This window comes from Pteropus vampyrus, unplaced genomic scaffold (assembly GCF_000151845.1).
Source record: "Pteropus vampyrus isolate Shadow unplaced genomic scaffold, Pvam_2.0 Scaffold2, whole genome shotgun sequence".
NCBI lineage: Eukaryota > Metazoa > Chordata > Mammalia > Chiroptera > Pteropodidae > Pteropus > Pteropus vampyrus.
The window spans coordinates 1,459,000-1,474,635 of record NW_011888783.1 but is presented as its reverse complement, the minus strand read 5'-3'; the positions used below and the strand labels follow the sequence as shown (position 1 = coordinate 1,474,635).

Sequence of the window (15,636 nt, the reverse complement as noted above, 5' to 3'; positions counted from 1 at the left end):
AGTTATCATTTAATTCAATCTACCATTTAGTTATTTTACTTTGCTCTTTTTTTTCTGATGGAGTCTGCAATATATTCTTAGCAGTCATTAAATTGCTACCATTTCTTTTTGCTAATATTTGGTTCATTTCAAACACAGAAATAATGACAGTAATTATTATTTATTTATTCCCAATATACTTTTTTTTCTTTATATGGTTGTTTTAACAACTTTTTGATATATTTCACTGATGACAAAACTGAGGCTCAAAGTGAAAAGGGGACATATGTAAGGTCATATAATTGGTTAAATGAAGCAGCCAGGATTTAAATTTCTGCTTTTTTGAAATGTACATATTCCTCTCTTTTTCTCTGAATAATAATTGAAGAGATTTTAGTGATCATTAAGGCCAAACAGCTCATTATAATGATGAAGAAACTGAGGTTCAAAGGGGTCAAGTGGCTCACTACTAGGAGTCTTGAGGCAAAGCTTGAACATCAACTAGTTGCCTCCAAGTCATTAATTGTAATAATTACTGTACTCAAAGCTTTAGTTACTATGTCTTAGCTTTTCCTTGTTCCTTTGATCTGAAAATAAACATGAATTTGTATGATGATAGTGTAGCTAATTTTTTTTTTCCTCCTCATGTTAGTGTTCCTCAGTCAGTCTCATCTTTCAGATAACTTCAATGCTAACCTTTATGGCAAATAGCAAACTCTCTTAGCTTAAAGTCTCCAGAAATATATCCAGAGATTTTTTCTGACAGAAAATCCAGAGAGTAAACAAATAGGTAGAAGTAGAAAATTAATAATAAGTCCAGAAAGGTTAAGAGAGGTACAATGGATGAGGGTTTTGAATTTGGTAGTAATACAATCAGATTTCTTGGTTAGGCAGATAACTCTATCAGTAAAATATATAGGAAGAATTGAAACCACTAAAATGGATAAAGAGTACCATAGGTCGGTCCTCTTATCCGTGGAGAATACATTCTAAGACCCCCAGTGGATGCCTGAAACTGCAGATAATACTGAATCCTATATTATTATTATTGTTATTATTATTATTATTATTATTTATGTGCATATACCTTTCAATGCCTTTACATCTTAACTAAGCACTTACTACATACTGAGGTCATAACTTTTGCAGTATGAGGTGCAACATCAAAACTAGCATGAATTTCTTTTTTCTTCTTCACAATTTCACAGGTAGAAGATTCTTGTTTAACATAGATTTCAGCAATCTCAACATACAGTTTTCTTTCCTTAATTAGTTGAGAACTTCTACCTTTTCACTCAAAGAAAGCACTTAATGGCTTCTCTTTGACATATCTGAATGGCCAGCATCACTACTCTTACAATTTGGGGTTATCATTAAGTAAGAACACAAGCACTACAATACCAGGACAGTCAATCTGATAATCAAGATGACTACTAAGTGACCAAAGAGCAGGTAAAGTGCTCAGTGTGGATACACTGGACAAAGGAATGATTCATATCTTGGGTTGGATGGAGCAGGCTGGCGTGATTTCATCATGCTACTCAGAATGGCATGCAATATGAAACTTATCAATTGTTTATATCTGAAATTTTCCATTTATATTTTCAGACTTCAGTTGACCATGGGTAAATGAAATCACAAAAATCAAAACCAGAGATAATGGGGGACTACAGCACTAACCTTTTTTCTACCATCAAGGGTGTCCTAGATGATTGTCCCAATTAGTATACTAAAATAAGAAAAACTATTAACCTATAGAAGTAAAGATGTTGGAGCAATCTAGTAAACTACAAAACTTTTTGAATATAGTATTTACAAAGACCAGAGTTGCAAGTTTTGCAGATCCAAATTTGAAAAGCATTTTGTTGAATGCGTAAAAGTCATTTATGCAAAAAATATTTATTTGAATTTAACTGTGCCCAATGAAACCAAACAGAGCAGTGAAAAGTAAAGGTTGAATTAATGGCTGAAACTTGAATGAGAAATGAGCAGTAACTCAGCAGCATATTTTTTTTTTTTCGTGTGAATATTCATTTCACACTTTCTGCTACCCTGTAGCTCATTATCTCACTTCCAGAACAGATGATTTTTATTGCAGGGTACTTTTCCAATTCCCCTGTAATTCTGAGTTATTCAATATTTTTTTTACCATTCATTTAAATAAATTTCATGCTTAAGAATATTTTGATTGAGTAGATATCAATCAGTAACAAGTGATTATTAAAGAGAAATAAGAGTAAGCAGTAGAGTTTATATATTACTTATCTATCACTACACTAATCTATATAATGCTTTACTCTAAAAGGCAATGGCTTAAAACAATAAATAATTATGTAACACATATGACAGTTAATCATTTGGACTGGGCTCAGTGGGGCAGTTGTTTTGATCTCAAATGGGCTCTCTCATGCATCTAGTATTTGGGCACCTGTTGGCTGCTTGTTGGTTGGATCGTTGGCTAGATTATTCAGGGTGAATAGACCTCCTCTATCAGGCCAGCCTGAACACGTTCTCATGTTGAAGCAGAGAAGCATGTGCAAGCAAGTAATAAGCCTCTGAGACTGAGATTAGGACTGGACACTGGTCCCTTCAAACATGTTCTAGTAGTCAATGCAAGTTACAAGGCCAGATAGAAACAAAGGAAGGAGAAACTCCATGTCTTTAGTGAAATGTGGTACGAGTCATATGGCAAAGGTGAAGATTTGTTGCAATAGATTATGAATATACATAATATATTCCATAAGAATATTTCAGTAAAATCAATATTTTCTTAGGAAAATATTTTATAGGCTTTAATGTTTTTATGAGTTAAGAAAGTTAAATTAGATTAAAATTGCTCCACTTTATGTAAAAATTCTTAGAATTAACAATGAAGGGAAACTTTTTTCATGCTCATTTTTATTATAAATTTTAAAGCCATTTAATGGACATTTATTAAACACTTTTTATGTGCACATTGTGCTAGATGTTACGGAAAAGTGATGACCAAACAATCAAGTTGGTTCTTACAGGGATCATTAATTTTGTGTGTCATGCTAATACATTGTCCTCTTAGAAATTGCAATATAGTGAATCCAATAGCATCATTCAAAATTCTCACAACACTGGTTAAACTTTTTACAAAATTAAAAAAAAACTAGTAGATTATGATGATATTAATCCATTGTTAAAATTAGGAATACATTTAGAATGGGAGAGCAGGATACTCAAGCTGATTGTAACATTAGATAAAAGAGCATCAGATAAATGGCACAGAATTTAAAGATTATGTAGATGTAAAATATGTGGCTCCTTAATATGAATTTCCAGCATAATTGACAAATTATTTAAATTTGTAAATCTGTTAAATAGCCAATATCAAGTATATATTCTGAAGCAACTGTTATATAGTAATTTACAATGTGCAAATCACTTTTATGCATTTTCTTTTATAATCTGTGAAACAACCCTAAAAGATAAGCAAAACAGTAATCATTAGACTTTTTTTGTAGATAAACTTAATTTAGAAGATTATTTGGTTTCTCCTTGTTTCTCAACTAGTACATGTTGAAAAATTAAGACATAAATCTGTGGAACCTAATAGTCTAATGTTCTGTCCTTATAGTAGTCTGGCTTAAGTTTTCTTCTAAAACAAATAGGATTCCTATTCACATGTGATTGCCCACCATGCCACTGTAAGAATTCGTGAGAATTCTTGTCAATGATAATAGGTAACCTAAATTTTCTCTGGCATACATTTGTATTATAAGAACATATTTGTGATTCAAGTCCAGTTGAAAAATTGTAGGAAACCTATTTTCCTCAAACCCCTAAGGAATTTAGAAGATGCCCAGTGATTTGTAAGAGGTAGTTCAAAGGTTTATTATGTTTGCAAATCACAATTCTTTAAAATTTCAATCTCTTACTACTATATCCTTGTGAGTACCATGAAGCATCTCTGAAAACCGTTCTCATTGGCTATTAAAGTGAGGTAGTAGACTGTAGTGTAGAATTCATACAGGATGATTTTAGAAGCAGTTAATTAACTCTGACATTCCTCAGCTTGGTCAATGAAAAAATATATATATATACAAAATAGGTCAATGTGTAGAGGTGGAAGGACCCCATAAGGAGGCTTTCTTTGGAGGAAGTTGTGCTTCTCATATTCAACAAGGCAGAGAGTTTGGAAGTGTTACCCTTTGCATCAAGTCCTGTGGAGGCAAGAGAGGATGCAGCTGGACCACCTGGAGAGCCTGTTGTGTGTTCTTTGCATTTGAAGGACAGTTAAGACCTGTGTTTGATTTGCACCTGAGGAATTTAAAGCAGCTAATGGCAAGTCAAAAAGAGAAAGAGTAAAACTCTATATTTAAAGAGTTAACTAGATTGTCACCATAAGGGAAGGCAGGGAATATGAGCTGTGTGCCAGTGAAAGTTGGTAGTCATTTTAAATACTGTTCTATAATACAGACTGGGAGGAAAACGAGAGCAGAATACTGTGAGACAGGTAGGGTCCAAAACATGTTATTTTGTTGCATACATGTAACATGTTTTTCAGACAAACTAGTTAAATTACTTATGCCAATTTCAATCATAGTATAATTTCCTCTGTTTCCTGCTTTTTAAAAATTTAACCTAACATAGCTTATTTTTTTCCTGCTACCAGGTTTTAATATTTAACATTTTAAATGGCTGCATAATAAAATAGATAATTGCTTTCCTGTGTCTGGAAATTTAGGTTGACTTCTATTGTTTTGGTTTTGGTTCTTTTTATTTATTTGTTTCATTTTGGCTTCTATATATAATCCTGAAACTAACATGTTTGAATCTTTTGTTTCTAAACCATGTTTTTAAATAAGAGACAATTTCTATGACTTAATATTTTAAAACATGTACCTTGCTATGTTGCAAAGATTATTTTTCTTCTTTAAATAAATCTAATGTGAGTACTTCATGATAGCTCCAGATCTTGTAGTAATTTCTTGATTCTAAATACAATTAAATATTTTCCCATTAATGCTTTATATGCAGAAATAATTTTCACTCTATAGTTCAGTATTGCATGCAGCCAGGCAAACCAAAATGTTTCACTGTAGAGTCAATTTTAAATGCAAAAAATATTAGGTATATTTCAGATGCCATGTAGACTTGAAAAATGTAGAAAGTCTATTAATACAAAAATCTATGTATGTTTTTTACATAGAAGAAATGGTGTCCTACTTTTCTTTAGATCATACTTTTTATTTCATTTTTATCTTTAGTATTAATGTCTATAATTTATAGAAAATTAATATATATGCATATGAATATGCATATATTTGGTCATATATATGCATGTATTATATTATGAGAGGAGCATGAGTTTCTGATATTAAAATTCCTTTTAATGTTTTCTGTCACACTTAACCAACTGGATTATATTTTTTTCCTTAAAAGAGACTAGGCTTGGGAGGATAAAGAAAAATATTTACTACAGTATATATTGGAATTCTTACTATCAACACCATTACTTTTACAAATACATTCTTATTAACCATGAATTAATCAGTCAAAGCCTACGAATGATGAGCTATTCCCTATATATTTTTGTTTTTGTGATGCTGTATGACACATAGACTTTTATGTCATGTTACATTAGTATACTGTTAAATTTTAATTTCAATTAATAATCATTACACTTTTATGCACACAAGGGATATGTGTGCATATCCCTTCACTTCTCTTCTAATTAGCTTTTATTGCTAAATTCATTCTGAATTTGCAAGTCATTAGATTCTCAAATATACACTGCTGAATTTACTTGTGGCCTAATAAAATTAATTAGTCCTTTGAACAAAATATTATGAAAATTTTGTTTTGACTGATATAGTGTTAAATTGAAGTTACAGTTATAGAGCTATACCTATAGATGATAAATAGGTAGATACATAGATGATAGATATACATACAATATACCTCTAAACACTCAATTATATTGTCTAACAATAACAATAACTATTTAGAATGTTCCATTAAATTCATTGGAAACTCATTTGCTATGTTTCCCATTGGTTGTGTGCTCTGAGGATAACTCAACATTCCCTGAAAACATAATTCTTTTGCGTAACTTTGGCTTTTGCTAGACAGTGGGAAAGTATTTTTCTTTTTTTTTTTTCTTCAGTAAACTCCTAAAAACTTCTCAAAACCTAGTTCTAATGTTCTTTAGATGAGAAATTTTATATAAAAACAAAACCATTATATCAGATATTTGATGATATAAATCTCTTAAGATTCTAAAATTCATTTGTTGAAAGTGAAATATAGATAGCATAGATAAAAATCAAGTTAGTTTAAAAATCAACCTTACGGAACAGTTTAACTAAAGCAGAATCCTTTTCAAATAAAATAACCACTTCAACTATGCCAATACAATTTTCTTATAGGGTCTTAGGTCATTTTTCCCAAAAAGCAGGTCCATAGTTGGGAACCAATAGAAATATCAAGAAACGTGGGGTTTTTGGTTGTTTGTTTTATCAAAATTTACTTTCTTCGCCCCACATCTTAAAATTCAAACCCAGTAGCCCAAGAATTTGCATTTGAAAATACCTTTTCTAGTAATTCCAATTCCCAGCTATATTTAAAAACAAGTTTTCCAAGACATATTTCGATGAACTCGTAATGAATATATATGTTGGTTAAAGGATAATTAGCTTATAAATGAGTTTCCAAAGAAATATTTCTATACAGTATGGATTACTTGACTACATTTCATTATCTTAATTTTTCTAAATATTGCTCCAATTTACTACATATTTTCTTTTCTTTTTTTAATTTTAAGTTCATTGACATTTACAGTTCTAGGTTCTTAAGATACCAAAAATGAAAAAAAAAAACAATTGCCTCTGGAATTTCATATTCTAGAAGTGTGTAGAAGGTAAAGTCGTCAAAATAATATTTAAAATGCTTTGTGATGAGTCAAATCATTAATTTAATGTTATTTAACATACATTTCTTGAATTACTTCAAAGTTCTCTCTCCATACTCAGTATCATGTGTAGGTAACAGATTTGGAACAGTCATAAGACTTCTGCCTTTAGCAGTTTACAGCAACATGGTGATTTTAATGATGTGAGAAAAGAGTGTTTATAAGCAAAAGTATAAAATACCATTCTAAGTGAAAACAAAGGGCAGGAATCAAACTTAGATGAGGGCTGTGATTCTCAATCTTGGCTGCATATATGGTGACTGAGGGAATTTTTAGTAACCTCAATGACGAGACTGAATCCCAAACTTATTAAATCAGAATCCTTTCTTTTAGGCATTAATGTTTTTGTTTGTTTGTTTGTTTGTTTTTTAAATTTCAGATACTCCAATGTGCAGCAAAGCATGAAATCTACTGGCTAGGGATGGCATTCTGGAAGATAGCATTTTTTGTCTGATTTATTAATAAATTAATAGTAGTCAGCCAAATAAAGGAAAAAGATCATATGTAGAAGGGAGAAGATCAGAACTTTTTTCATGAGGGATGAAAAATATTTCATTGCTTAATGGATTTGAAAATGGAAAGATATCAGTAAAGCTGAATGAATAGAGATGAGTTTGCAATGGAATGTGGGAAAGAGAAAATACATGCTCTAGTAAATTGCACTTAAGTGTTTAAATTTGTCTCAAAGATAGTGATTCTTTAACGTTTGTGTGTTTAAGAATCATTTTTGAGGAGCTTTTTTTAAATGTAGACTCTCAACTCCTAACCCCAAGATTTTAATTCCTTAGGCTTGGAATGTGAATCGAGACTGTTAATTTAGAATAAATATTTAGACATTATTTTCATGTATGTAGTATAGTAAGAAAGTTAGAGAATGAAGGACGTAATTTAGATTTCATATTTAGGAAAGCGTAAGGGTAAAGACTCTGTAGGCAAGAGGTGACTGAAGCTTGGATTTGACCTGTGGCAATGGAAATAAAGCATATTTCACATTTTTTAAATGAAAGCAATTTATTATATGGTATCACATATTACTTTTTTTTTTTTCTTCACTGTGAAGGAGATACATAATCTTTTAGTTTTCTTTTAAGATCATCTCTTAATTATCCAGGGGCCAATTGCCTTGCTAATTGATTACCAGGACCTATGCTCTTTGTATATCACTAGTCCTTAGAATTTTTGAAGTTGGCTAGGCAGCTAAAGATGATATTTTCATGTGTCTGATCCTACATATCATAAGATTTTAATACGGAGAAAGAATAAAACAGTAAAATGAAAGTTTTAGCAATTTGTCATATAACTGCAGTTCTTTTCTACAGCCATAGATAATTACTTCTCTCTCTGTGCCTAATTTAACTTTTCTTATATTTCTTTTTATTTTTAAGATCCTGTACTAGCAGCAGCTTATTTTGACTTTGGTTTTTCAAATGCTGTCCATAAATTATTGTCCTACATTGACAGTTATCTTTGTGATTTCCCTTTATCTAATCTTCTTAGGAAAGTTAACACCTTATTCAAATCATCTGTGGGTTACTCTTTCATATTGTATTTTCATGAGTATAGTTTATTTCTTTGCCTTTATTACTATTTCTTAGAAACTGCCAGCTTCCAATTTCACTATAGACTTTCTGCCTATGCGTTCTTTCCTACCAGTTGTCTGAGCTTGCTGATGCATACATTTTTAAAGTCCATTTTCTTGGTTCTTTCATTCCCTTCCAATTCATGATTATTATCTCCTAAATTGCCTTGCACTATTACATTTTCAGCATATGAAATACAGGTAATGAAAAATGTTGCTAGCATTTGGTCATCTATTTTGAAATTTAGTATCTTTATAAAAGTTTTAAAAGCTAGAGTATTCTTCCTTTTTATAATTTGCTAATTTATTATAAAACCAAGTGATTGATGGTTCAAAATATGTTAAAATAGTTTAAAGGTTATCATTGTACTTGGCAACATTTCTCTTTGGGTGCCTGAATTTGCTGAAATATCATCATATTTAGGATTTCTTGGGAAAACAGCCTAACAGATTGGATATTTCAGTATATGTTGAAAAATTGATGTTCATTTTTATCAGTTTGCCTTTGGTCAATGTTTCCCTTCATTTTTATTCACTTTTCTGAAATAAATATCGTGTACTTATCAATCAGTTATATCATTTTTTAGTATTTAAATCCAATGGTTATTCACTATGATTTCTATAAAGTTTATAGGGTTACACAGTTCTGACAAAATTGATATTGAGCTGGCTATTGGTAGTAAGAAATTAGCAGGTAATACGAGGTAATTCATTTATGTTGGTAACAAGTGAAACCAACTTTTTATTAAAGTTTGGATTTCAGACCACACAAATCTTTTAGAAATCACCTACTGGAAAACAGCAACAACAACGAAAACATTCGTTCAATAAGAATCTCATATTTTTCTCATATCTAAAACAGGTCTATATATCAGCATACATTTATACTATTAGTGACCTTATTTTAACCTTATTTTTAACTACCATATGTATTTGTCAAAGCATTATGATGTTAAAGATAGGACTACTGATATGTATATTTAATTATTGTTTTAAATTTAAGATAATATTTGCTATGAAAAATACTAACTTGAGTAACTTTAATAAAATTACTTAGGTATTTTTGGTTTAAACAGATTCTTAAAAACATAGTCTAAAGTGACACGTGTTAAACTTAACCTGAGCTATGTGTTCTTGGAAAACAGCAATGGTTAAGAAATCTCCTCATGCCTTTTGTCTTCCAAGAAAAGACTACAAAAAAACCATTCCATCTCAGTGACTTAGTTAACATTCATTGATGCCCCCTTGTTTATTATGACAGAATCAGATACAGTACTGCAAATTCCCATTTTTTTGTCTCATAAATGATTAGCTGAACTGTTTGTATCCACTCACCAATCTGGACAAAATACCTGTTAACTTGACCAAACTTTAGTTAGATTTCTCTCTTCTCAGACCCCTGAGCTTTGACCTCCCCTAGGACTGAGCCAGTATCAGAATGTAAAACAAACCCTCCTTAAATTCTCCTCCCAAGAATTGGCTGACCACAAGCAGATATTTCCTGATCAACTGTCTGATTACATCATCCACTCCCCAACACAGGATTCAACCAGTCTTGTTATCTAGTCTGTAGAAAAAAAAGCCTTTTGTGCCTGACCTTTGAAATACTTACAGATTTCCTGGTTGGAAGTTGATGGTACTATTGCAATAACTCCTGTCCCCTTATAGCAATAAAGTCTCTCCTTTAGTAGATCTGGGTTTGTTTTTATTTAGCAAAGGTAATAACAACAGGCAAAAGTTCTTTCCCACTTGAATGGACTCTGAATAAGTTTAAACCTCACATTTGAACATAAATGTTGCTCATTACTTAAACTGATTTTATAATTTATGACCTAGAGATTATGTGCACGTGTGAAAACCAAGGGCACTTTATTTTTAAATGAATGCTGGAAAATATAATACAAAAAATATTGGAGAAAAATAAGGTAATTATGTAATTATCTAAGTTACTGCATCTGTTTATAATATTATTTTCTTAGCTTATTTAAATAATAAATTATGTTAACTGAATGGACTTTGTTTCACAGGTACAATGTAAGGAACTCTAAATACACTATTTTTAAAAAAAAAGAAAAGAAAATCCAGTCTTTCAGAAACTCATGATATATTATAAAGACAAATTAGGTAAACAAATACTTAAATTATGATTAAATTGGAATATTATGATCTAATTTTTCATAGGGTCTATGTGATTAAAGAGAGAGGGCTATTAATATTACATAAAACAAGGACCAGTTAGGAAAGATGGCATTGAGATATCGAGGGGGGAATAAAAACAAATGAAATAGACATGGAGAAGGAGATATTGCAGGGAAGGGTATTCAAGACTTATGGAAATCCTATATAAAAATATTGGTTTGAAGAAACATGGAGAATCTGAGCTCCTAATACTTTCTATATATTTTCTCGATTGCTCAAGGCTAGAATTAAGAGAGCGCTTTCAGAAATGCTAGCCCAAACAACTATGAAAGGCAGCTTTACTATCTATAGGGTTAAATATTTGTTAACAGATCATTTTTTAAGTAACATTTGCATGAAGTGAACTGCGTAAATCTTGAAACATCATATTTGATTAATTTAAATAAATACATATACCTGTAAACATTACACTCTTATCAATACAGAATACCTTTTCAAAAATATCCAGAAAGTTTTTTCATGCCCCTTTAAACTAATGATTTAAACTCTAGTGATTTAAACTCTTTTTAGAGAATTTTCGCTGTAGATAATTTTTACCTCCACTAGAATTTCATATAAATCAGTTATACAGTATTAGACTATGTGCTTCACTTCTTTTGCTTAACATAATTTCATAATGCTTGTGAGATCATACATGTTTTTGCATATACTTTCTGTCGTTGACTAATATTTGATTATATTTATGGAACATTTAGTATTTCAAATGTGTTTATAGATCCTGATGAACTTTTGTCTTGTTTTCTATTTGAGGAAGCTATAAATAAAGTTGCTATTATTATTTGTATACAGTAATTTTGCAGACATATTTTCTTGAGTGAATATCTAGAAGTATTATACTGCTAGGTCATATTAGGTGCACATTTAACATTTTAATAAACTGTCAGAAGATTTTCCTAAGTTATTATATAATTTAACAAATCTAATTTAACCATATGTTAAATGGTATTAACAATGTATAAGAGTTTTTTAACGACTTTATGAAAATTTATTATTTTTATATTTATTTATTTATATGCATATTACTTCTTAATTGAAGCTAATAAAAAAGTAAAACTTCCAGGTTGGTAAATTAAAAGGAAGACTTTTAATTCTTGCTATACTGTTATGAAATAATGAAGGTGAAATACAATTAAAGATAACTTAAAAGTTAAGAATATAAAACCAACCATTAACTTCTTAATGAAGTCCTCTATAAAGATAAAATTTATCTCTAAAGACTAATGTGCAAGGGAAAATTGATAAGATGCAAATTGGCAATCATGTGCTTAACTCTAAATCAGTATTGACTTTGTTTGAAAACAGAAAACATCCTAATGATTACTTTAGGAGGCATAAATATAAAGTGGATTTAAAATATTGAGTATTAATAATATCTTAAATGAAAAGTACAATTAATAAACTTTAAAATATTTTAACATTCTTATAGTTTTTAAAAAGAAAGCAGAGATATAATGATATATATCCTCTGAGATATGCATGACATTAAAATTGTATGGACATAAAATTGAGGATATTTCTTTTAAGTAATTAAAAACAAAAATGAAAATTTAAAAATTTATCCAATTAAAAGCAGAATGAATTTTTTAAAAATAGTTTTTAAAATGTAAAAAAAATAAAAAATAAGATGGTGGTTCTGAATCCAAATATATCAGTCATCAAACCACAGGGTGCATCAAATAAATAAATTTGTTCAGAGGACAGAGAGACACTCATCTAAAATTGCTGGTACGGCTGTCTATGGCCATGCTATCCTGAACATGCCTGATCCTGTCTGATCTTGGAAGCTAAGCAGGGTCGGGCCCGGTTAGTACTTGGATAGGAGACCACCTAGGAAGACCAGGTGCTGTAGGCATAAAAAATAAAAAAAAAAAAATAAGGGATTGTAAACTGACAAGTTCTTTGCAATCTGTGAGGTCAACCAAGGGTTGCCTTGCCTTAAAAAAAAAAAAAACTTGTTTAATTCAGGTAAACTAGCATTTAGAAATAACCTTGAATGCACATATTGCCAAAAGGCAAAAACTGAAAATTAATGACTAAACAAGGAATTTTAGAATTTTAAAAATAAATAATATTATAAAAGCGATAATATTAAAGGAAATGAAATAGTAGAATTAAACATATTAATGCAATAGATATACGTACACGATAAGAGAGCTCCTTGGCAAATTAAAAAGATTACTATACTTATAGTATATTTGATCAAGTTAAAAAACCAGAAAGCACAAATTATAATGCAAGAAAAAGGATGACATAATTATAGAAGCTGTCGTGATATGAAGAAACTTAGACCATATATGTGAAAATAGGCAACAAATAAATTTTTAGAAAAATAATTATAAATTGAAAAGTATCAGTTCTGAAGCCATTATACTAGTTTAAAATGTATTTAAAAATTTGCACACGCACAAAAAATTCAGTTGTTTTAAAGGTTAATTATGGTACAAATAGGTCATAAAACAGATAATTCCAATCTTAACACAGTTCTTCCAGAAAAAATAAAGAGGGATCATTTATTATGCGATTTATTTTATATTGCTGATACCAAACCTGACAAGTTCAATAAGAAAAAAGAAAATTATATAAAAATGTTACTTATGAACACAGGTAAAAATATCCTAAATAAAATATTAGTTAATCTAACCATATGTTAAATAACAATAACATAATTATGCATCATGACCATTTCTGCAACCCCACCAAAACAGTCTTCTTTATATCTCACATCACAAATATGTTACCAGATGGGAAGAAAAAAAATTTTTTCGAAATGTGTTGTAGAGTTTCTTTTGTTACATTTTTTAATACGTCTGTTAGTCATTCCAGAGGATTTTAAAGCTCAGTAAATTCACTGTTTCACTTAGGACAAAGTCTCAGAGTAACAGCACACATTCACAGAAATACATTCGATCAGGCTGGCTTTCTCTGTTGCTGTGTAAATCTTGATTATACATTGGAAACAGTAGTGTTACAGGGTCAACTGAATTGTTTCTTGTTTCCAACTGCTGTGTCTGAGGCATCCGTCACAGTGTGATCTAAGGAATGACTGAAGCCTATGTTGGAGAAAGTGTGGTTTTTACTTGCAAAGCATGTTTCTTTGGAACCTTTGTTGTGTGAGATAAAGCATAGAGCACGTACTCTCAAGAATCTGCTGAATTTGCTATCTAGATGAAATGAGATATTGCCTAACAACTAAGGTAAATTAAGCAGCTGTTTCTCACTATATTGTGCTAGTGCTGTTTCAGAATTATAAATTGTTGATAGGAGATCAGAATGAGAAAGAAACAATATCATTTCACATTTCTATAGCAGTTCATTTTATGATTATCATAAGAAGCAAGTGTTGCAGCTGGTAGTGACAAGAAATAAAATATGACAATCTAAGGAACCTCTTTAAACCAAATAAATAGTCAAAAGTAATAGAATTTGAACAAGTAAGACTCACTGAATGCTTTCATGGCACTACTGCAAGAGTTAATTGATAGTAATGTTAGGCATCTCACCTTTCTATTTGAAACTGAAGAAAATAAAAGAATAAGCTGAAAAATACACTATTCTCTTTAATAACTTAGAAACTTATGAGTACTCTAAAAAATTAAAATGTAGGCCCACGGGACTCATATGTATGTATTTAAGATTCAATATTGAAGTGAAAAGAAAAGGAACAACATGGTTCATTTGAAATAGCTACTTTATTATTTAATTCAGATAGCTATACTTCTTTCAGGTTATTCGAATGCCTTTATTGAATTTCTGAAATATGTGCAAAAGTCTAGAAATTAAGAAAAGAAGAAAACTTTGGAAAACAAATGAGTTTTCTTATCATTGGCCTACCTAAAATAATTCCTTTGTCTTAGATCTGTGCAATTTGCTTTCTTATCTTTTATTCTGCATTTCTTTGAGAGCTACTTGAATTATCATATCCGAACACAATAAATAAAATCTTATGTTCAAGCAAATCTAAATATTTCGTTGAAATATTTTTTCGGTTTTATTAAGAAATAATCGACATACATCACTGTATAAATTTAAGGTATACAGCTTGTGATTTCATTTACATGCATTGTAAAATGATTACTAGAATAGGTTTAGTTAATATCCATCATCAAGGATATAATGAAGCCTGAAGAGGATGGAAAATTATTTCTCTTTAGGTTACAAGGTAACCCAGGAATAGAATTCCATATAAATGCTCTAAACTTTGACTCCTGGTTCTATGCTAAACTGTGTTTCTAATACTTTCTATGTCTGTGGTGGTTATTTTGTTCTATTTATTTGACATTTGTCAAGTATCTTCCAGCCTTTTAGTCTTTTTCTATTCTTTACATAACCCTTCTGATCTTATAGTGTTGGATAAGGAAATTGAATTTCAAGTTAAGTCAGATTAATTAAATGTACCAGACTGAATCACAACTCATTCATTTTCTTAAATTTATTCACTGTATCAATCAAAACTTCTTAACTTCCTGGAAAAACCTATTTTAAACTATTACAATCATAATCATTAATTAACTTAGAATTTATGGTATTACAGAGATTTTCAGATAGATTTTATTGAAGCAACAGTGATTTTTCAACGTCTGTATAGCTTTTTAGAGTTTAAAAGAAATTTTTAAAATATTTTTCATTTTTTCTCACTTCATATTAGTATAGTGATATGAATACTATCAATAAAATATGCCTATTGACAGATTAGAGAAATCAAGAATTGGAAGAGTGATTTAATTAAGTTTCTCAGAGGTAAAATATGGCGGTCTCTTGTTTATCAGGATCACACAATTCGTCTCAAGTATATTTAGGATGTTTAGTACACATTAGAGCATAAAGTACTGCAAATACACACCCTCTTTATCTTGACATATACACACAAACCAAAGGGTCAGTTGTTTGGGAGCTGGCTTGATTAGAACTGTTTGTTTCTTAGCTGGGCTCAGAAGAATCA

General features: G+C 30.2%; 1 pseudogene; it reads left to right on the top strand.

Moving 5' to 3' along the window:
- Positions 1-12,430: 12,430 nt before the first annotated feature.
- Positions 12,431-12,549, top strand: LOC111739286 (annotated as a pseudogene).
- Positions 12,550-15,636: the final 3,087 nt, after the last annotated feature.